This window comes from Cetorhinus maximus, chromosome 11, assembly GCF_964194155.1.
Source record: "Cetorhinus maximus chromosome 11, sCetMax3.hap1.1, whole genome shotgun sequence".
NCBI classification, from domain to species: Eukaryota; Metazoa; Chordata; class Chondrichthyes; order Lamniformes; family Cetorhinidae; genus Cetorhinus; species Cetorhinus maximus.
This window is the reverse complement of record NC_135889.1, coordinates 103,405,969-103,428,525: the sequence shown is the minus strand read 5'-3', so window position 1 is coordinate 103,428,525 and position 22,557 is coordinate 103,405,969. Positions and strand designations below refer to the sequence as shown.

At 40.8% G+C, this 22,557-nt stretch overlaps 1 protein-coding gene across 1 annotated transcript in view; it reads right to left on the bottom strand.

The window, feature by feature from the left end:
- The window catches only part of LOC144686799 (activin receptor type-2A), a 168,394-nt gene that overhangs the window by 125,935 nt on the left and 19,902 nt on the right, over window positions 1–22,557 (bottom strand). The gene's annotated exons all lie outside the window — the stretch shown is intronic.

Below are 22,557 nucleotides of genomic sequence, written 5' to 3'. Positions count from 1 at the left end.
GCTATTCGTATTCAAATATCTTCAAAGTCTATCCCAGCAGATATGCAAAAAATAAAAGATTCATTAGAAAAGTGAGTAGTACCAGGACTGAACAGCAAACATTCTAATATTTTTTTAAAAAGTGAGCTAGAACAAGTCCAAATCGTTAATGGAATCTTTGCTGAACAGAAAAAATGAAAAAATAACCAAACATTTAGGTGTAGTCAGCATGGATTTCAGAATGGAAGATCACATAGACCAACCTTATTGAATTTTTTGAGAAAGTAGCGAAGATTAGATTATGATAATGCTGCAGACATAATGTACTTCAATTTTCAAAATGTTTTCCATAACACATATTAGACTCATGACTGAGGAACTGGGGCTAAAGAACAGAATTAATAGAAAGCAGAGAACAAGGGTTAAATGTATTTACTCAGACTTGTAGAAAGTGGGAAGTCATGTTCCAAATGGATATGTGCTGTGACCACAGCTGTTCAGCATTTAAATAATAACTTGGTCTCAGAAATCAGAAGTAGAACATTAAAGTTTTCAGAGTGCACTGTTAGACCAGGCCCCCAGGTTTTTGGTAAGATCCGGCTACGGACCAATAACCTTTTGTTTAAAGTAGACAAAGTTTGAAGTAAAGACACTTGCCCAGTGAATAAAGCCACAAGATTCCATGGGTTTTGAACAAACAAAAATAAACTTTACTATGCAAGGTCAGAAAGATAATACAATTTACAATATCTATCTTATACTCTAAACTTCAGGGTAAATATGCAGCACATGAGAGTTAACAAGCAAACTGTGGTCAAACACACCACACTGCACAATAAATGGCAGATGCTACCAAGACAGAGTCCATGGATTTCTCAACAATCCACCCAGACATCAGCAAACACTGAGTCAACCACTCTTACTGAAACTCTGTCCATTTCACAAGGAATTCCAGTCTTCGCCTTCAAAGATCTAACGTGGGTATTCTCCCCAAAAGTCACTCCAACTTGGTCAGCATCAATGACGGCCCACCTCTTGGGGTTTCAATCTCGTCCCAAGATTCTGTTCCCCTGCATTCCTGAGCATGCACTTGAGCACCAACTGACAAGCACAACTTCAGATCTGCAGCCGCACCAAGCAGAACACTGCTGCTCCAAAGGGTTACCTTTATCCCAATGACTTACAGCATGGCGTCACAAACCTTTGGCTGCTTTCTTCACTTAAAGTTTGCTCTTCGCAGCCCTTTCCTGTTTGGAGTCTATTTCTCTGCTCCTTTCTTATTAACTGAACTGGGACCTTTTCCCATCACTGTCCCCTTTCTGGGGCTCTTCTTTTGGGACCACTACCGGTCCCCTGCCTTCAATGGCCTTCAATGCTCCCGGTTACCTGACCCGGGTTATCGCACTGTTTTTCTTCCTGCACAAGTGCGCTGGGTCCAAAGAACGTAAGAATTGCAGAATTCCACAGAATTTGTAGCCCGCTCCCAGTGTGTGCATGCACCAAAGCTCCGAGATCCATCAGGAATTGAAGTTCCCGACCTCCGCTCGGAACAAGGTAAGTACAGTTTTCATAACATTACCAAGTTAGGAGTATAGTTAAAACTGAGGTAGACTAACAAAACAAGACGATAAACTTGTGCTAATAAAAAGCAAAATACTGCTGGAAATCTGGAAAAAAAAGCAGAAGACGCTGAAAATACTCAGCAGGTCAGGTAACATCTGTGGAAAGAAACAGAGTTAACATTTCAAGTGAATGACTTCTTGATAAAGAGTCACAAACCTGAAATATTAACCTTGCTTCTCTCCACTGATGCTGTCTGACCTGCTGAGTATTTTCAGCATTTCCTGTTTTTATTGAAGAATTGGCATGCAAATGACAAATCAATTTCATTATAGGCAAGTATAAGGAGGCACCTTTTGGCCTAAAGTGTAAGAAGGCCACAAACTAAAGTGTAAGAAGGCCACTCAAGGTACAGCTCTAGTGGGGGTGGGGTGGAAATACCCTTTGCAGAACACCTGCGGTCTGTCCGCAAGAAAGACCCAAACCTCCCTGTCGCTTGCCATTTCAACACTCCACCCTGCTCTCTTGCCCACATGTCTGTCCTTGGCTTGCTGCATTGTTCCAGTGAAGCCCAACGCAAACTGGAGGAACAGCACCTCATCTTCCGACTAGGCATTTTACAGCCTTCCGGACTGAATATTGAATTCAACAACTTTAGATCTTGAACTCCCTCCTCCATCCCCACCCCCTTTCTGTTTCTTCCCCCTCCCTTTTGTTTTTTCCAATAATTTATATAGATTTTTCTTTTCCCACCTATTTCCATTATTTTAAAATCTACAACTAATACTTGTCAGTCTTTCCACCCCAACCCCACTAGAGCTGTACCTTGAGTGTCCTGCCATCCATTCTTAATTAGCACATTCGTTTAGATAATATCACCACCTTCAACACCTCTTTGTCTGCTCCTATCACTGCTTGCTTGTCCCTACAACCACCCCCCACTTCTCTCTTCCCCCACCCCGCACCCCCCCCACCACCTTAAACCTTAAACTAGCTTATATTTCACCCCTCTCCTAATATTACTCAGTTCTGTTGAAGGGTCATGAGGACTCGAAACATCAACTCTTTTCTTCTCCGCCGATGCTGCCAGACCTGCTGAGTTTTTCCAGGTAATTCTGTTTTTGTTTTGGATTTCCAGCATCCGCAGTTTTTTTGTTTTTAAATCTGTCTTACTCTGCCTTGAATAAATTCAAAGATCCAGTTTCCTCTACTTTCTGGGGAACAGAATTCCACACACCAATGACGCTTTGGGAGAAAAGGTTTCTCCTCATCTATCTTAAAAGGGAGGCCTCTTATTTTTAAACTATGTCCCCTAGTTATAGTCTCCCCTACAAGAGGAAACATCCTCTGGGTATCCACCCTATCAAGTCCACTCAGGATCTTATATGTTTCCATAAGATCACCTCTCATTCTTCAAAACTCCAACAAGTATAGGCCCAGCCTGTTCAACATACATCATAAGATAAGTCCTTCATCCCAGGAATGAGTCCAGTGAAACTTCTCTGAACCGCTTCTAAAGCAATTATATATATTTTTTAAATAAGGAGACCAGTGTGGTCTCAACAAGGCCTTATACAGCTGCAAGAAAGCTTCCCTACTTTTATATTCCATTCTCTTGCAAAAAAAGACAAAATTTGCTGTACCTGCATGCTAACTTTGTGATTCATGTACCAGGACGCCTAGATCCCTTTGTACCACTGAGTTCTGCAATCTTTCTCCATTTAAATAGTACATTTCTTTTCTATTCTGCCTGCCAAAGTGAACAAGTACACATTTATCCAAGTTTGACTCCATCTGCCAAATTTTTGCCCAACCATTTAATCTGTCTATATCCTTTGTAGACTCTCTACCTCCTCATGACAGCTTACTTTCCTACCCATCTTGGCGTTGTTGTCAAATATAGCTCCAATACATTTGATCCCTTCATCCAAGTCATTGACATAGATTGTAAGTAGTTGAGGACTCAGCACAGACCCCTGTGGCACTCCACTAGTTATAGATTGCCAATCCGAAAAAGACCCATTTATCCCTACTTTCTGCTTCCTGTTAGCCAACCAATCCTTTCTCCATGCTAATATGTTACCCCCTAAGCCATGTGCTCTTATCTTGTGTAGTAACCTTTGATGTGGTATTTTATCAAATGTCTTTTGAAAATCCAAGTACACAACATCTATCAGTTACTCTTTATCCACCTTGAATGTTACTTTGTCAAAAAACTCCAACAGGTTTGTTAAATATGATTTCTTTTCACAAAGCCATGTTGGCTCTGCCTGATCAAATTGTGATTATGTAAGTATCCTGCTATAACCACCTTAAAAATGGATTGTAGCACTTTCTCTATGACAGATGTTAGGCTAACAGGCCTATGGTTTACTTGCCACTTATCAGCTCAAGCCTGAATATTACCCACGTCTTCCTGCATATGGACACGGCTCCCTAACCCACCATCTCATTGCTGACCCCCCAGCTCATGACCTCTGCCGCTCATTAACCCACCCTTCTCATTGTTGACCCTCAGTTCATGACTTACCGCCTGCAAATCGAAGCTGCTACTCCTATCTCCAGAACCGCTGCTCACAGCGAGGATTCAAGAGAGGCAAGTGGCAAATGGGAGAGTCAGCGAACAGGAGGTTCAGAGAGACGAAGGACTGGCCAGAGGGAAGTTCAGGAAGCAGCAGAGGTTGCAAGCCTGGAGGGTCAGCAACAAAAATGTGGGTTAGGGAGCAGGAGAGACCTTGAGCCCGGAGGGCTGGCAGTGAGAGGGGGGGGCCAAGGAGCAGCAGAGGCTGCAAACCGGATGGTCACAGCAAGGAGGACGGTCAAGGAATGGGATGTGGTAAATGGGAGTTTCAGGTAGGAGGATCGGCAGCATGCAGGGTTGGCTGCAAGGAGGCAAGTAGAAAGTTACCATATTTTTTTTATACCTGTATATTTATAGTCATTTTATTTTAAAAGTTATTTCATTTACAAATACAAGAATTTAGCAATGTAAAGTGCTTCAACTCCTGCAGCGATGTCTTGAAACTGAAATGATCAACCTCCAACAATCACAACCATCTTCTTTTGTGCTAGGTATAACTCCAGTAGGGAGTTTTCCGTCTGATCCCATTGGCTTCAGTTTTGCTAGGGCTCCTTAATGTCACGCACAGTCAAATGCTGCCTTTATGTCAAGAACAGTCACTCTCACCTCACCTCTTTAATTTAGCTCTTGTCCACGTTTGGACCAAGGCTGTAATGAGATGGGAGCCGAGTGGCCCTGGTAGAACCCAAACTGGGCATCAGGGGGCAAGTTATTGCTAAGCAAATGTAACTTTATAGCACTGTGAACGACCCTTCCATCATTTGCTGATGACAGAGTAGATTGATGGGGCGGTAATTGGCCTGTTTGGATTTGTCCTGCTCTTTGTGGACAAGACGTACCTGGGCAATTGTCCAATTTGCCAGGTAGATGCCAGTAGCTGTACTGGAACAGCTTGGCTAGGAGCACGGCTAGATCTGGAACAAGGTCTTCAGTACTGTTGCCTGAATAGTGTCAGTAACTTTCAGCCATATCTGAATATCACATGGAGTGAATTTACTGAAGACTGGTATCTGTGATGCTGGGGACCTCAGGGGGCAGAGATGGGTCATCCACGCAACACTTTTGACTGAAGATGGCTTCAAATGCTTCAGTCTTATGTTTTGCACTAGTGTTCAAGGATGGGAATGTTTGTGGAACCACCTCCTCCAGTTAGTTGTTTAATTGCCCACATTCACGACTGGATGGGGAAGGGCCGCAGAGCTTAGATCTGTTCTGTAGGTTGTGGGATCACTTAGCTCTGTTTATACCATGCTGCTTCTGCTGTTTGGCAGCTTCACTAGGTTGGCACCTCATTTTTAGATATGCTTGGTGCTGCTCCTGCCTCCTGCATTCTTCATTGAACTAGGGTTTCTTCCCGAGCTTGGGTGCAATGGTAGAGTGGGGGACATGCCGGGCCATGAGGCTACAAATTGTGGTTGAACACAATTCTGCTTCTCTTTATGGCCCTCAGCACTTCATGGATGCCCAGTTTTGGGTTGCTAGATCTAAAATCCATCGAAATCTATCCCATTTAGTACCTTGGTAGTGTCACACAACATAATGGAGGGTAACCTCAATATGAAAACAGGACTTTGTCTCCACCTGGACTGTGGTGTGATCATGGACTATCCCGCGCCTACACACACATCCCGCACCCACATCCACCGTGCGCACACATCCCATGCCCCCACACTCTCACTCATTCAACGCAACTTCTTCCCAACTCCGCTCCCCCAACTCACTCACTCACCAGTCCCACTCCCCTTTGCCCCTATTGGTCTAGTTGCCAGTGCCTGCGATGTGAGTTTTATTTATATTCATGGGATATAGGTGTCGCTGGCTGGACCAGCATTTCTTGCCCAACCCTAATTGCCCTTGAGAACTGAGTGGCTTGCTGGGCCATTTCAGAGGTTATTTAAGAGTCAACCACATTGCTGTGGGTCTGAAGTCACATGTAGGCCAGACCAGGTAAGGACAGCAGATTTTCTTCCCTAAAGGGCATTAGTGAACCAGATGGGTTTTTATGACAATCGACAATGGTTTCATGGTCATCACTAGACTTACTGAATTCAAATTTCACCATCGAACCCAGGTCCCCAGGGAATTTCCCTGGATCTCTGGAGTACTAGTCCAGTGACAACAGCACTACGCCACCGCCTTTTCAGCTTGGGGTAAGGAGCCCGAACAGGAAGCAGACAGGAGCAGTAACACAGTAAAGTTTGAAGGCACCACTCACCTTCCCGGCTCAGCCGCATGGCCTCCCTCTTTTTCCCATACTCAGTCAGTGACTGTTTTACACTTGCCGGCATCCAGATGCTCCAGGCTGGCACCCCGGGCCCACTTGAATACCCTGGTAAAAGTGGCTTCTGATGCTAAAGGGAGTTTGGGCTCACCAGTGAATCCTTCACCCTCCCCCCGCCCCACCCTCACCCCACTTCCTGCTGACATCATCAATCCAGTGGGTCCAGGGTTGCCCAGCTAGCGCCTCCAGACTAGACAGTCTCCTCTCCACAGTCACTATTGCTCCATCGGAGGAAAGCCTGTGATCCTAAACGTGATCTCTGTGACTCGCATCATTGGTTGCAATCCACACTATGGGAACACCTGGGAATTCATTGCGACATGCCAACTGGCTACTGTGTTACCTTGCATTGGGAGGTCTTGTGGCCTAAGTGGGCCTCATCGCTGCCAGAGCCAGAAGCTCAGGGTTAGAGACCCATTCCAGGACTTGATAGTCACAGATGGTGCATTCATAACACAGCCGAACAAGTTGATTATCAGCCTAAAAATTTTCCTATACGCATATGGCAGGCGGTAACAGCGGGAGAGACTCCTGGTCAGCCATGCTTGAAGAAGAGTGGCACCCCTCAAAGCTATAGCTTTTGACTTCAGGCTGGTGACCTGTTTCATGAAAAAATAAGCCATCAACACAGATGAAAGCATATGCTTCGTCTGCCTCATGCGCCTCTAGGTGTGGGAAGAGAATCGAGATCGAGATTGAGAGTTACCCTGCATTATAACAGTGACGACACTTCAAAAATATTTAATTGGGTTTTGCAAAGCTTGGGGACATTTTCGGGTTGTGAATGGTGCTGCATAACACATTATTTCTTGCTCATTTGATGTTAACTGGAAAAAGTTAAATTTGAAGAAATAATAAGCTTTCAATTTTTGCTAAAATAGCCTACATCCCTCTGCAGATTTAATTACAGAAGTCCTTGAATATAATTAAAATAATTGCCTTAAAAATTGGCGCTTTAATTACTGTAGGTTTTTATGAGTTTATGCTCCATGCATAATCTTGTTAAGAGTTTACATTCCTCATTTTAATGAGTTAAATTGCATAGATGGCTTCATTGTTGTAATAAATGTTTCCCGCCATGTGTAGAGTTTGATATGTCTGTACAGAATGTTGTAGAATTAAATTATGATCACAATTTTACTGCTAAATTTTAAACATTTTGTACTGCATTGACGATCTCTACAGTAAATATTTCAAAGCAGATATTCTACAGCCTTCAATCCTATCACTACTTGCGATTTTTAATATACCATGACATCATGATGACATTTGTGTTCCACTGTATACCACCAGTAACTGATGTGTGTGTTTCACCAGGATATTTTTTGAACCAGAATATAATAAACTCCTTAATATTATCAAGCAAATTGTCTTGGACCACTTATATGATATCTAATTGTACAGACCGTGAAGCAAATGGATTGCAAGTTTTGGACAGGAAGGAGAATTGGAAAAAAAAAATTGGTAACTACGGTATGTGCACTCCTCTCTAAAGCCACACAACAGTCAATGTTTGACCCTTTGTTTTATTGAAAATTTTGAAGCTAATAGTTAAAGCCAATACCCACCCAATGCCATTGCTTGTCGGGATAGGCTCTGACTCCCCACGACCCTGAACTGGATGAAGCGGTTCTGGAAAAGCGAGTGAGTTACAGCCAATGAAAACCCAACTTTATCTGACAATGCCTACTGCTTCACAAGAAAGTAGTAAGAGTGTGTGTGTGTGTGTGTGTGTGTGGTGTACGTAAAATTATTTTTAAATTGTGAATTTGTAGAAAAGAAAAGATGGGAAAAATGTAGAATAACTAGTTAAGAGACAATAGAATGGTGAAAATGTAGGCAAGCAAAATTACTCTGGTCAGTAGATCCTGGTAATGGAGGCATAAGGCCACTGGGAGTGGATGAGATACAAGTTGGTACTTGGGATGAGGATCCCATATAGGTACATAGCCAGTGAAATAGTGTACCCCTTGGAGTCTGCCCGCCTTTTTTCCACCATATCCCTGGGCCGTGGTAGCCCTTTCCAATTTGCCAGATTTTCCATGCTTCCCTTCCCCTCTTTTTTTCTGCTGTAGCTAGTTACACCTGTTCTGGGCCCACCTTTTGTTTCTATTTCACCTCCTTTTGCCTTACACCATTATCCCTTTTGGTCATTTAATCACTCCAGTCCTCCACTCACCACAGACCTTGTTCTTGCCCTACACTTTTTCTCGAGCTCCATACATACTGAAAATCTATTCATTTTAAGAGCAAGATCATCTTCCACTTGTTGCTGAGTTCTGATCAAAGGTCATGGAGCTGAAACATTGGGCCGGATTTTAGCTCACTCAAAATCTATTCACTAACAGAGATAAAAATGGGCCTATTAACTCTGTTTCTCACTGCACAGATGCTGTCTGGCCAACTGCTTTCAACATTTTGTTTTTATCTTGAGCAAAATGGGTTTTTAAAAATTTATATTTGAGGAAATCATGATTCTTGTCTATGTTGGTAACTTCACAAATACCTGTGTTACAGAACTGCTCGAAATTATGTCAGCAGTGTTGTCTGGGAGGCCTAGTGCAGTGGCTGGATTCCATAGCACTGGAGGAATTGAAAAAGAATTATGCATGTGTGAGCTCGCATTGCACATCTTTTGAGAAGTAGTTTCAATCCTTTGAGCACCAAGCCTTCAACATCAGCTAAGATAAACCGAAATGTTACCTGGCACAAGCATGCTAAGTTACTTAGTCTAACAACAGCCAGAAAAAAAGGCAACCTGTGCCTCCAGTGGTGCTTGCATTATCAGAAAACAGTGATGCCCAAGAGATGGGCTTTCCTCACGCTTCTACAGGTCTTGACAGATCTGGGACAGTAGTGTTGCATTTACTTTACTGACTATAAAAACACCCTGACTCACATTGATAACATGTTAATGTGAATGGGCTGTTATTTGTTTAAACTGTGCAGTGTATGAGCTGAAATTGTGGAGGTTGTCATTTTTCCTGGACTTGCTGAGTTAAGAAAGTTAATGATTTACAAGACTCTTACTTTAAATATTGCACTATTACATTTGGGATGTTTGGCACAATCCCAGTTGATAGGCGCAACATTTATTTCCTGTTTCCAGGGATTCTTTTGTTTGTGTAAGTCTGTACATGTCAGTGTGAAAAACATTAGTGTATGGAATGTTGTTCCTTGCATTCTGCACAAGCAAGAAACAATGAAGGTCCCTTGATCTTGCCTGCAAATCATCCAGGCCCAAATTTGTTGAATTAGTCCTATACATTTTGTAAACAGCAACAATTAGTTTCATTAGAAGATAAGCAGGAGGTCATACTGCTCTCAGGCCTGCTCTGCCATTCAATACAATCATGGCTGAACTTCTACATTAACTTCACTTTTCTGTCCTATCCCAATATCCTTTGGTGCCTAAATATCTCATATTCATCTCGATTGATCGACAGCCCTCTTGGGTAGAGAGCTCAAAAATTCACAACCTTTAGGTGGAGAAATTTTTCCTCCGTCTCGGGATATGGGATTGGCCTTGAGATATAACCCCTAATTCTAGACTATCTAGCCAGGAGTAACAGCCTCTTAACAACTACCCTGTCAACCCATCCTAAATATGTTCTTCAATGAATCACCCAGTGGGGTCATAGTTGATTCAATTAACAGCTTTTTTTGCTAACCCTTGGACTGGGAAGGGGTCAGACATCAAGTCTTCAACTTGCTGTGCAACAAGGGATAAATAAGACCCCAAAATGAATAAGAGTTCATTTAATAAGTTCAGAGAGAGAGAGAGACAAGGGGTTAGGCATGACTACATTAAGGAGCGAGCCTGCCAGGCTCAGAACAAGCTTTGCTCTGATTCAGGGATAGGGCTGGCAAAATAAAAATATCTTTCAGCCCTCAAACAATCTGGCATCTTATTTTTAATTACAAGATGGGACTGAAATTAAGGTAAATAATGAGAGATTTGGAATAACTTGTTACTCTGTATATGCACTTCATGACTTAAAATAAAGTAACATTGATTCAGTACCTGGTCTGAACTTACTGAAGTTTTAATCAGTTCATTTTTGAGAAGATATGCCCCAAGATATACCATCATATGGCAAAATATTGAGCTGTACACGTGTACTGCTGAACATAAGGGGCACAAAATCCTTCTGCAGGAGAGATCAGCAAAGCAGAAATTTTTTAGGGTGGACCTGCAGTTTGTAATGCCCTGCCTTTTAATTGTTTTGAGTTATTGGATTTCACAAAATCTCTGAATTGTTACAGCACAGTCGCGACTGCACTGGCTCTCCGATTGAGCAATTCACCTAGTGCCATTCCCCGGCCTGCTCCCCATAACCCTGCATGTTCTTCCTTTTCACATAACAATCCAATTCCCTCTTGAATGCCTCGTTTGAACCTGCCTCCACACACTCTCAGGTAGTGCATTACAGATCTTAACCATTTGCTGCATGACAAAGTTTTGTCTTTTGTCTCCATTACTTCTTTTGCCAATTACGTTAAATTTGTACCCTCTCGCTCCTGATCCCTTCACCAGGGGAACAGCTTTTCCTTATCTACTCTGTCCAGACCCTTCATGATTTTGAATACCTCTATCAAATTCCTCTCAACCTTCTCCAAGGAAAACAATCCCAACTTCTCCCATCTATCCACATAACTGAAGCTCTTTATCCCCGAAACCATTCTTGTGAATCTTTTCTGCACCCTAATATCACATCTTTCCTGAAGCGTCACCCAGAACTGGATGCTATACTCCAGTTGAGACTGAACCAATGTTTGATACAAGTTGAACATAACCTCCTTGCTCTTGCACTCTTCAATATTTTTCTTGTTTGCCACTCCTATAGACATTACCCTACACTTCTCCAGGTTGAATTGCAGTTGCCATTTTTCTGAGTAACTACTGAGTCCATTGATATTTCCTTGCAGTTGACAGTTTCCTTTCTCACTGTACACATGACCAATTTTTGTATCATCTGCAAACTTAATCATGCCTTCTACATTTAAGTGTAAATCATTGATATCCATCACAAACAGCAAGGAACCCAAATCTTGATGGAAGCCGATCCCATGAATAATTTTTAAAGGGAGTTGGACAAGTTCTTAAGAATGAGGAACATGCAGGGTTACAAACAAAACAATGTACATGTGGGACCAAGTTCAACTGCTCTTTCAAAGAGCCAGCACATGCACGATGGCTGAAGGGCTTCCTTCTGTTCTGTAAGTTTCTATGATGATAAGAGAAGGTGGGTGAGGACAGTGCAATGCACTCCAGTCATAGAACCACTATTGTTTTTGATGTATCTTAATGACTTGGACTTCTGGTTGCAGGACACAATTTTGAAATTTGTAGATGTCTTTAAACCTGGAAGTGTAGTAAAGACTGGGCAAGCTGGTAATAAATTTCAAGACGACATAGATAGGCTAGTGGAAAGAGTAGACAAATAGCAGATGAAATTCAACCCAGAAAAGTGTGAGGTGATGCATTTTGGTAAAGAGAATGAAAAGAGGCAATATATGCTAAATGGTACCATTTTAAAGGGAGTGCAAGAAGAGAAAGGCCTGGGAGCATTTGTGCATTTTTGAAGATGGCAGGGCAGGTTAACAAGACAGTTAATAAAATACATGGGATCCTGTAATTTTAAATAGACAAAGAGCGCAAAAGCTAGTAAGTTATGTTAAATCTATGTAAAACACTAGTTCAGACCCAGCTGGAGTATTAAGTCTAATTCTGAACACCACATTTTAGGAAGGATGAGAAGGCCTTGGAGAGGGTACAGAAAAGGTTTACTAGAATGGTTCCAGTAATGAGCAATTAGTTACGTAGATAGACTAGAGAAGCTGGGGTTGCTCTCCTCAGAAGAGGAAATTTGACAGAGATGTTTAAAATTATGAGGGGCTTGATAGAGTAAATGAAGGTAATTTTTTTCCACAATTGCTGGAGGATCAACAATCAAAGGGTACAAATTTAAGGTGAATGACAAAAGATTCGGGGTGCCCGAGAGAAAAGTTCTTACACAAATCAGTGGTTAGGGTTCGGAATGCACTGACTGATAGTATAGTATAGCAGACACAGATTCAACATAAGCCTTCAAAAAGGAATTGGATAAATACTCGCAGGGCTATTGGAAAAGAGCAAAGGAGTGAGATTGGCTGAATTGCTGGGCGGAATGGCGTCCTTCACAGTGCTGTACTATCCTTTGCTTTTATAGGTCCTGTTGTATTTGATGAGCATGTAGGTTGTCACACCTTCTACCTTTGTTAACTTATAGGGCTTTAAACTTAAACTAGTACAAGTAAGTAACCGGCCATCATCTATAAGGCACAAGTCAGGAGTGTGATGGAACATTCTCCACTTGCCTGGATGAGTGCAGCTCCAATAACACTCAAGAAGCTCGGCATCAAGACAAAGCAGCCTGCTCAATTGGCATCCTATTCACCACCTTAAAATATTCACTCTGCTACTTGTGCATGGTGGAAGCAGTGTGTCCCATCTGCAAGATTCACTGCAGCAACTTGCCAAGATTCCTTCAAAAGCACCTTCCAAACCTGCGATCTCTAACATTCAGAAGGACAAGGTCCGTAGGTACATGGGAAAACCACCACGTGCCTGTTCCCCTCCAAGCCACACACCATCCCAACTTGGGACTATATCACCATTCCTTCACTATCATTGGGTCAAAAACCTGGAAATCCCTTCCGAATAGCACTGTGGGTTTACCTACACCAGATGGACTGCAGTGGTTCAATAAGGCTGTTCACCACCACCTTCTTGAGGGAATTAGGGATGGATAATAAATGCTGGCCTTGCTCACAGCCCAAGAACAAATTCTTAAAAACACTCAATTGTTGCTATTTACAGTAGCAATCCTATCTAATTTTTGAGAAAAATGAAAAGAATAACAGCGTCAAGGTAAACCTTTCTAAACTTTTATAGTGGCATTGCTTAAATTAGTGCTTTGAAGTTTTGAAACTCTTTGGATTTTCAAAGTAATCTACTCTAAAATTCTCAGTGACATGCATGCAAGCAGAAAAGTTCTGTTTAGGCAAAGAATTAGCAGGAATTCCTGGATATGAATAATTAGTCAGTCACAAAGTGAACCCAAACACATTTTTACTGTTTAATTTTTCCTGTCATAAGTCTGTAACCAATAAAACTTAGAACATTATATTGAAATTACTTGGTGCAAAAATTTGAATTGTACTTTAAACTGCATATGTACCATCACTAGATTTTAGGAGCACCCAGGAGTAAGCTGATGGAAATACTGCATTTTTGTCATCCAGACAAACACCACCTTTCAAAGCAGTTCCCTAGTGCTCCTGATGTGAGGCCCCTGTTTTTACGTGCATTATAGCACTGTTGCTTTGTGGTAGTTTTGCAATGCTGGTGTAAGATTTAATCTTACAAAATCCTGGTGTCGTAGACCCCTCAATGCAATTCATCAATGCATCATACAACACAGATCCTAATTATTGAAAGGCACTGGAAACTAATTACTTTTCCTTTTTCCCCCCAGTATTTTACATTGAAAAAAATTGTTTACAATACCCAGCAGAATGAGATCCACCCTGCAATTGCACTGTCATCTTTTGCAATGCATAACTGCAAGTGTACAGTATATTGCTGTATTTTTCTTAAGTCACAGCCTGGTGGTTTTGCACCCCCATATTTGCATATTGACTACAGAATAATCAAAACCTGCATGACTATTTGACTATTAATAATATAGCTAACTATTTCATTCATTTATATTATTAGAAGTGTTATCAGCTGTTAGAGTCAACTAAGCAGAACTTCAAGCATGTGCGGTTACATTCAACAGGAGTTCCAAATGGCCAGTCTAAGCACCACAATCAATTTACACCATTGTTAAAGATCCACCTAACATTCTGTAACTTGATGTTGAGTAACTGCAATTGTTTTACTCCTGTTTTAAATCATTGCAACAATAGTACACTTTGAATCTGTTGTGGATCTTTTTAACACTGACTCTCTTGCCAATTGGAAATTTGTGTGGTTTTGTTATCAAGAGCATTTTTGTGCCGTGCACCACTTTAGAATAAAGAGTGGACAGTGATGGGTTCCCCGGCTGTCTTCAAAGCTGCTGTGACTGGTTGCAAGGCAGTACAAGAGAATCAACTGCAGTTGACATTCTCTGAGTGTGAAGTATTTGGCCCTGATCTGCAACCCATTCCCTCAATAGAATGGAAATCAGGATCTGAGCAACTGAGTTTGAGCAGTTGTGAATTCAAGCTGAACAAGCTATGGAGTATGTCAGAACTTTAGTGATGTGAGCCTTTCTATATTTTTTAATTTACTTCCAAAATGTTGAATAGTGCAGAGGTAGATTTTGTAGAATATTTCACTCCTACTGCACACCATGTTGTATTCTGTTTCCTTTGATAGGGACTTACTTGGTTTCCCAGATGAAAACACTTCTTGTCAAAACCTGTACTTCAAAGTATCTATATTCCTTGGTACCTGTGATTAATTTATGTCCTTGAGTGTGAAAAGGAGAAAAAGCTTTAAAAATCATAGCTCTAACATAACATCTAAGTGGTTCCAAACCCTTGAGAACTGGGTTTATTATTTTAATTAGTATTTTACTGCAACATTGGGAGTACTTCCAAATAGTTTCTCATTATTGTATACAACAGTATTCAATGCTCTTGTCATTTACTTGATGTCCCCAAAGATGCATGCTTCCAATCATATCTATACAAAAATGTAAGGGATCATGTTGCATACACAATTGTGTTTAAACTGTTACTTGATGTTGTAGTACATAGTATATTGTAAAATAAAAGCACTGCAAAATGTTTCTGTTGAATTAAATTAAAATTGATCAAGATAGCCTGTAGATATTAATATTGGATACTTGTAGGCATTCTGTTACAACCACTACATTAGCAAGTCTACCATTTTCACTACAACAGCATGGGGGTACCCATATGTGAGAATTAAGAAGACTGGAATTTGAAAAGAATCAGAGGATGTAATCCTCCTCCTTTTGAGATGCCTTACTTGCTTGAGTGGGGCTTTAATTAAGGAACTAATGTTAAAAAGGAACTTTTCTAGAAACATTTCTGGAAAATGCTTTCGCAATCAACGGTATTCTCCTTGCACCTTATAGTTTAGAATCACTTAACTAGTGCATTTAAGCTGCTGCCACAACAGAACCAAATTTGGATGAAATGAGTCAATACTGTATTAAATAATGTCACATCACTTAAGTGTACTTATTTAGTGCCCTGATTTACAATTGTATTTGTGGAATTGTGCATTTTGTTTTGGAAAAACTGGAGTGTCCAGTGAGTGTGGACTCACTTCAAATAGTCAGGTACACTGAACAGATATTTACTGACTTGTGGAGACCTGGGTAGTTGGTCCCAAACATTTATGGTGTATTATGCTGGTACCAACCTAGTGTGAATGTGCAGTCCAGAGACCTCTGATAGGGAACATAATTGAAACACTTCTGGGGCACTAATTCCAGATGAAGCAATATAATATTGCAGTGCACCACTAATTTAGCACTGGATTTATTCCAATGCCAGTACAAATCTGGTACCAGGTTAGTGGTATAAACTGCCTAAATGTTCATCTGCCAACCATTTCAACCTGTAGTTCTCTTTCCCCTCCTTTTCAATCATGCCAAATATAAATCTGTGCTGAAAATTCAGTTGAACACCATTTAGTCTCTGGGTTCATTGAAAGGTTAGAAACTGACTCCATTTGTTCACCTGGTAACTCCCAGCTGGAGTTTCAATCTTGTTCTGAGTAAGTTGTCAGAACTCTTTTGAATTTGTTTCCTTGTAAATTTAAATTGTATACACTTCAGGTACACATTTCTGTGAAATCAATAAACTACGTACCTTTTGAGAGAGACTGTGTTTACTTTGTGTGTGCAATGATGGCCAGCATAAGATCACATCATTATTTTGGCTGAAAATTATATTTGTTTAATTCATCTCAGGAGAATGCTGTGGTGACTGTTTGTGTGTTACCATAAATCTTCAATTGGGGGAAAAAATATAATCTAAATTATATACATGGTTTTAGTTTTTCCTAGATGTAACTAAAAGGGTTTAAAATCAATTTCGTATGGAATATTGATCCCATGCCTATTCTTTTGTTGAGCAAATTTTGACAAACAACTTGGCTAAATGCATCTGGGTTATCCTTTCATTGAGTAGGAAAGATTTCATTGGTGCTGTGGCAGCATCAGTGCCCATGTGTAAAGGGTATCAATACTATCAGTAAATAGAATTTTGATGCTTTGAGTCTTGTTTTCTTGGCTGCAATCTTAGTTTCTGTACTTAATCCTCAAAATTCACTCCTAGATTCTGTATATTTTGGTATAATCTTACTTGAATTGGAAATAATATTATTTACTGTAGGTCTCTTCTATTTTTTTTGCAAGAAGTTCCATTTTTACTTACAAGGTTCCTGACTTCCCTGCCTTTGAGTTTTTCTTATACTTTGTGCTCCTGGGAATTTTTTTTTTTTAAATATGTGTGCATATTCTCATTTAATTATCTGGTTTCTGTTGGTCAAACACTGTGGATGTAGCTTACAAGATTTTGTATAATGGAATAAGAAATAGGAGTAGGCCTTTTGGCCCATCAAGCCTGCTCCACTATTCAATAAGATCTTGGCTGAATTGCATCAGCTTTGCTTTCACCCATAATCCCCATATCCCTTGATTCCATTACAGCCCAAAAATCTATCGATCTCAGTCTTGTATATACTCATCAACTGAGTATCTGCAGCCCTTTAAGGTAGAGAATTCCAAAGATTCACAATGGGGAGGAGCAGGTGATGAAATCTTTGAAATGAGCAGTGTCTTGAGGCGTTTTTTCCATGTGTGTTTTTGTATTACATACAGTTCAACTGCAGTTATGGAAACTGTAAAATTGTGCCCACAGTTGAGTAATCGCTCAACACGGTCAACGCATCATTATGGTACATATAATATTTAAGTCTTCAGGAATTGAGACTTTTAGGGGATACTGAGTAATTCCACTTCATACATTCTTACACATGACATCATGGGCTGCTTAATTCAACAACAGTGTTCAGTTATGTAAGCAACTGATTGGTTTTTATCTTCCTGACTGTGAAATAGATGTTCTATGGCTGCTGCCTTGTTATCAAACATCATTTATGCATTTTTACAAGTATAGCTGTTGGTTAAACAAGCACATAGTTGCAATGACTTCAACTTGAAAGGTAATTGAAAATAATACCTTTTCTATCACTTCAAGTATTTTTAGGACTTCAATGCCAATGTTCTTGCCATAGCTTAAGCTAACTGTGTTAAATGAGTACGAAAATAGTACACAAAGAAGAATTCTGATGTCAGTGAATTTTTGTGCAATCTGACAGCTAAATAAGTGCACTCCAAGTATTCAGAACAGTGCTACCTGGAAGAGTTAAAGTAGCCTAGCATTTTTTAAAAACTCATCCACGGGATGTTGGCTTCACTGGCTGGCCAGCATTTATTGCCCATCCCTAATTACCCTTGAGAAGGTGGTAGTGAGCTGCCTTCTTGAACCCACAGTGCTGTTAGGAAGGGAGTTCCAGAATTTGGACCCAGTAAATCCTGGATGGGCAATAAATGCTGGCCCAGCCAGCAAAGCCCACATCCCGTGAATGAATCAAAATAAATAAATATACTGCTAGGCTACTTTAACTCTTCCAGGTGACACTGTTCTGAACAAATGTTCTAAACACTGGTTCTGAATAAATGCTGTGCAATACAATGTTTTTACTCTGATCAATCTAGAATAAGGCTTATTCTTCCCAACGGTAAATATCATTCTATAGTGGACACAAATCTGCTCAAAAGGTATCTGGCTCCCTTTTTAAATACAGAACTTACAGAATACTGAAAGGCCTGGATAGAGTGGACGTTCCCATTAGTAGGTGAGACTAGGACCCGAGGGCACAGCTTCAGAGTAAAGGGAAGACCTTTTAGAACAGAGATGAGGAGAAACTTCTTTAGCCAAAGAGTGGTGAATCTATGGAATTCATTGCCACAGAAGGCTGTGGAGGACAGATCATCGAGTGTATTTAAGACCGAGATAGATAGGTTCTTGATTGGTAAGGGGATCAAAGGTTATGGGGAGAAGGCGGGAGAATGGGGTTGAGAAACTTATCAGCCATGATTGAATGGCAGAGCAGACTCGATGGGCCGATTGGCCTAATTTCTGCTCCTATGTCTTATGGTCTTAAAGGTTTCAGTTGACTCAACTATCTGTTCCGCAAATTTGTTTCACATGTTGACTATCCTTCGGGATTGTTTCTATCTCTTAACTTCATCCAAGGCTTGTGAATTTTCTATGTGTCCTCGTTGCTGAACTGACTGTCCACGTTAAATAGCTTGTTGATTGTCCAAAATCAGCTGGGACACTGGGCAGTTATCAATTGGTCAGGAAACCAGGAAGGTGAAGAAAATAACATGGGACTTTGTTTCTTTTAAAACTAATTCCTGTACTGGAGGAAAAATACCAATTTCCAGCTTTGGTAATACCTCTTAACTGGAGGTCTAAAAACCACAGAAGCCGGGAGGTCCTTAGGTGAAACAGTCATAGGGCTTTTGATTTCATTTGAGGTGCTAATGGTATGGAAGTTCATTAACTCGTTTGGTGAGAAATAATAATGCATCACCTCCTGGATTTTTCAAGCATCATTTAGCAAGAGTTTGAAAGAAAATTATCCGTGTTGCTAGATGCTAAAATGAGGCAAAAAGCAAAAATGGAGAATTTTTCTTGATGTTGTCTCTCTTTCATCCCAAATATAGTTAATATCTTGGCCACTGTTCAAATTAATTTTGGGTAAGTTTTATCAACTCTAGGTTTATGCTGGCTTCCTGATACATGGCATGGCATTGAGCTATAGAGGCTAGGAAGGCCAAATTCAATCCCTAGAATAAGCAAGTTTGCTAACCTGCTTTCTAAATGAGAATTTATTCGATGTTTTCTAACAATAGTGGCAGCTACAGAAATCCATACACATTGAAATCTCCTTTTAAATAAGTTTTGTATTTATCTGTAGGATACTGGTTTTAAAACTGGGTTCATTGCTTTTCTGTATTTTATTAACCGAGCCACTGTCTGATCCAGCACATTTTTCAGACCGTTGATTACCTTAACTGTCTGTCATAGTTAATTTCGGCTGTATCAGCTGATATTACTTTGTATCCAGCATAAGCTGTACCGCAAAATACTTCTGTACATTCACATCTCATGTAGTTAAAGAAAAAATGCAAAACAGTGTCCTCTTGTTTAAAATACAAATATGAAATCCAGAAGACGAGAACATGTTGCGACTGGTAACAGAACTATTTTACATTTCTGAAGTCAATGCCTGTAGGAAAGACTTTAAAAAAAATCTAAAACAGCAGAAGTTTCCAGGTTTATAAAGATTAAAATTTCAGTATTCCTGTTAAACGTCTACTGAATGTTTTGGCATACCAGATAGCATACAGGAATGATTTTTAAATCTATGTATACCCTTTATAGATGTTTTCTACTGTTTCAGAACTTGCTGGAAAAAACTATGGTCTAGACTGTCTGCCTTCCCTTTTGACTTTGATCTCTGATTAAAACTGGCTTTATATTTATCATATTCCAGTAAGTCGTCATGCGATCAGATTTCAAGTGTCTGCCTCTCCTGTGTGTGAGCTTTTAAGCTTAGGGGGCAATTCCTGTTAAGTTACATGGGCGTGTTGGAGACAGCACAGTGCATAAATCTTTAGCAATGGGCAGGTAGCGTCAATATAACTTGTATGTATTTTGTAGGCTATCAGGCCTGAGCAGCCAGTTCAATGTACAGTATTTGAAAACCTTCAGATTTTCACCCCTGCCAAACACTGAAGAAGCCTTTAATAAAGTCACAAATTACACTGTTACGATCAGATAAGGAGGGGTTGAATAGCACCCCTCCTTTCCCTTTCCTCCTTGTGCTTGAATGCAAGAGGTTTTTTAAAAAAAATGAACATACTTGCAAATTCTGACAATGTTTAATCGTTTACATGCCATAAAAGGGAATGATCAGACAAGTTTCCTCGAGTTTTTAAAAACGAAAAAGGAGGTAGTGTTCATTGTACATAACCTGGTCTAAGTAAAATAATAAAAAATAGCTCTAACTTTCACACACACACACACACACAAACAGATTACAGAGTGGGGGGGATAAATTAAGTAACTTAGAGTCCAGTAAAATTAAAGGGGTATACAGCTCTTCAAGGTTGGTGACTCGGTTGGCTTCAGGCTGAATGCGGTGGTCTTGCTTCTTTCACTTGCTGCTTTCAGTGTCGAAGCAATTTAAAGCTGTGGACAGACGATTTCTTCTGGAGACGTTGGATTGAGTTCTTCTTAAAATCTCTGTCTGTAGCTGCTGGATAGTCAAAATCATCAGACAGGGTTCAAACCCTGCAAGTTGGATGGAGAGAGAGTGAGTGCCCCTATTCAGGGTCTTGTTCCTTCAGTGTTTCAGTTGTTGACATAGCTAGTATATTCCAGTTACTTTAATTAGATAATTTTGTTGGGCATTCCTCTCTCAGCCAGAGTTCCATTGTCCAAGTGATTATGTCAAATGGTTTGTCTCCACCCAATTTAGTACCCAGGCAATTGTCTAGACACTTTGCTAATAGGATTGGAGATGAACCCTATTCATAGGCCACCAAGGTGTGGGCTTGTAGATAGGCTGTCTCCATTTTAATAGTTTTGGAATGTAAAAGGTACAGTGATGCAAATATTCACCATCATTGACTGTGATCCCAAGTCCCTGGAAAGTGGTTTCAGTCTTTGTTAAAATAAAAGCAATTAGGGGTTTCCAGCCAGTAAGTTCAAAAACCATTTTTTGATATAAAGCATGGTTTCACAACAACATCTTATTTGACTATGGTAAACTATCTCTGCAGCTTTTGACAGCATGGGCCACACCATTATCTTCAGTCACTCAACTGGGTGGGACTGTCTTGCCTTATTCCATTCCTATCTATCTAGTCGTAGTCAAAGAATCACCTGCATGGGCAGAGATGGGCAGAGCAGTGGCAAACAGAATTTAATCCTGAGAAGTGTGAGGTGATGCATTTTGGGAGATGGCAACGGCAAAGAAATACACAATGAATGTTAGGACCCTGGGGAGTACAAAGGATCAGAAGGGACCTTGGTGTGCATGTCCATAGATCCTTGAAGGCAGCAGCACAGGTAGTTAAGGTGGTTAAGAAGGCAAATGGGATACTTGCCTTTATTAGCCAAGGCATTGAATATAAGAGCAGGGGGGTTATGTTGGAGCTTTATAAGACAGTTAGGCTACAGCTGGAGTATTGTGTGCAGTTCTGGTCACCGCACTATAGGATGGATGTGATTGCACTGGAGGGAGTGCAGAGGAGATTCACCAGGATGTTGCCTGGGCTGGGGCGTTTCAACTATGAAGAGAGACTGGATAAGCTAGGGTTGTTTTCCTTAGAGCAGGGAAGACTGAGGGGGGGGCCTGATAGAGGTATACAAAATTATGAGGGGCGTAGATAGGAAGAAACATTTCCCCTTAGCGGAGGTGTCAATAACCAAGGGGTATAGATTTAAGGTAAGGGGCAGGAGGTTTAGAGGGGATTTGAGGAAAAGGTTTTTCAGCCAGAGGATGGTTGGAATCAGGAACACACTACTTGAGGGGGCGGTAGAAGCAGGAACCCTCACAACACTTAAGTAGTATTTAGATGAGCACTTGAAATGCCATAGCATACAGGGCTTCGGGCCAAGTGCTGGAAAATGGGATTGGGATAGAAATGTGCTTGACGGCCAGCACGGACACGTTGGGCCGAAGGGCCTGTTTCTGTGCTGTATAACTCTATGGTTATTTCTGGAGTCCTCACCGCCCCCCCACCCCCCAAAAGGACCAATCCTCAGCTCCCTCCTATTTCTTAACCATATGGTACCCCTTGGCAACATGATCAGGGGAGGTGGTGGTAATGTCACTGGGCTAGTAATCCAGAGGCCCAGGCTAATGGTCTGGCCGCACCATGGCATTTGGTGGAATTTAAATTCAATTACCAAACCTGGAACTGAAAGCTAATCTCAGTAACGGTGACCATGAAACCATTATTGATTGCCGTAAAAACCCATCTGGTTCACTAATGTCCTT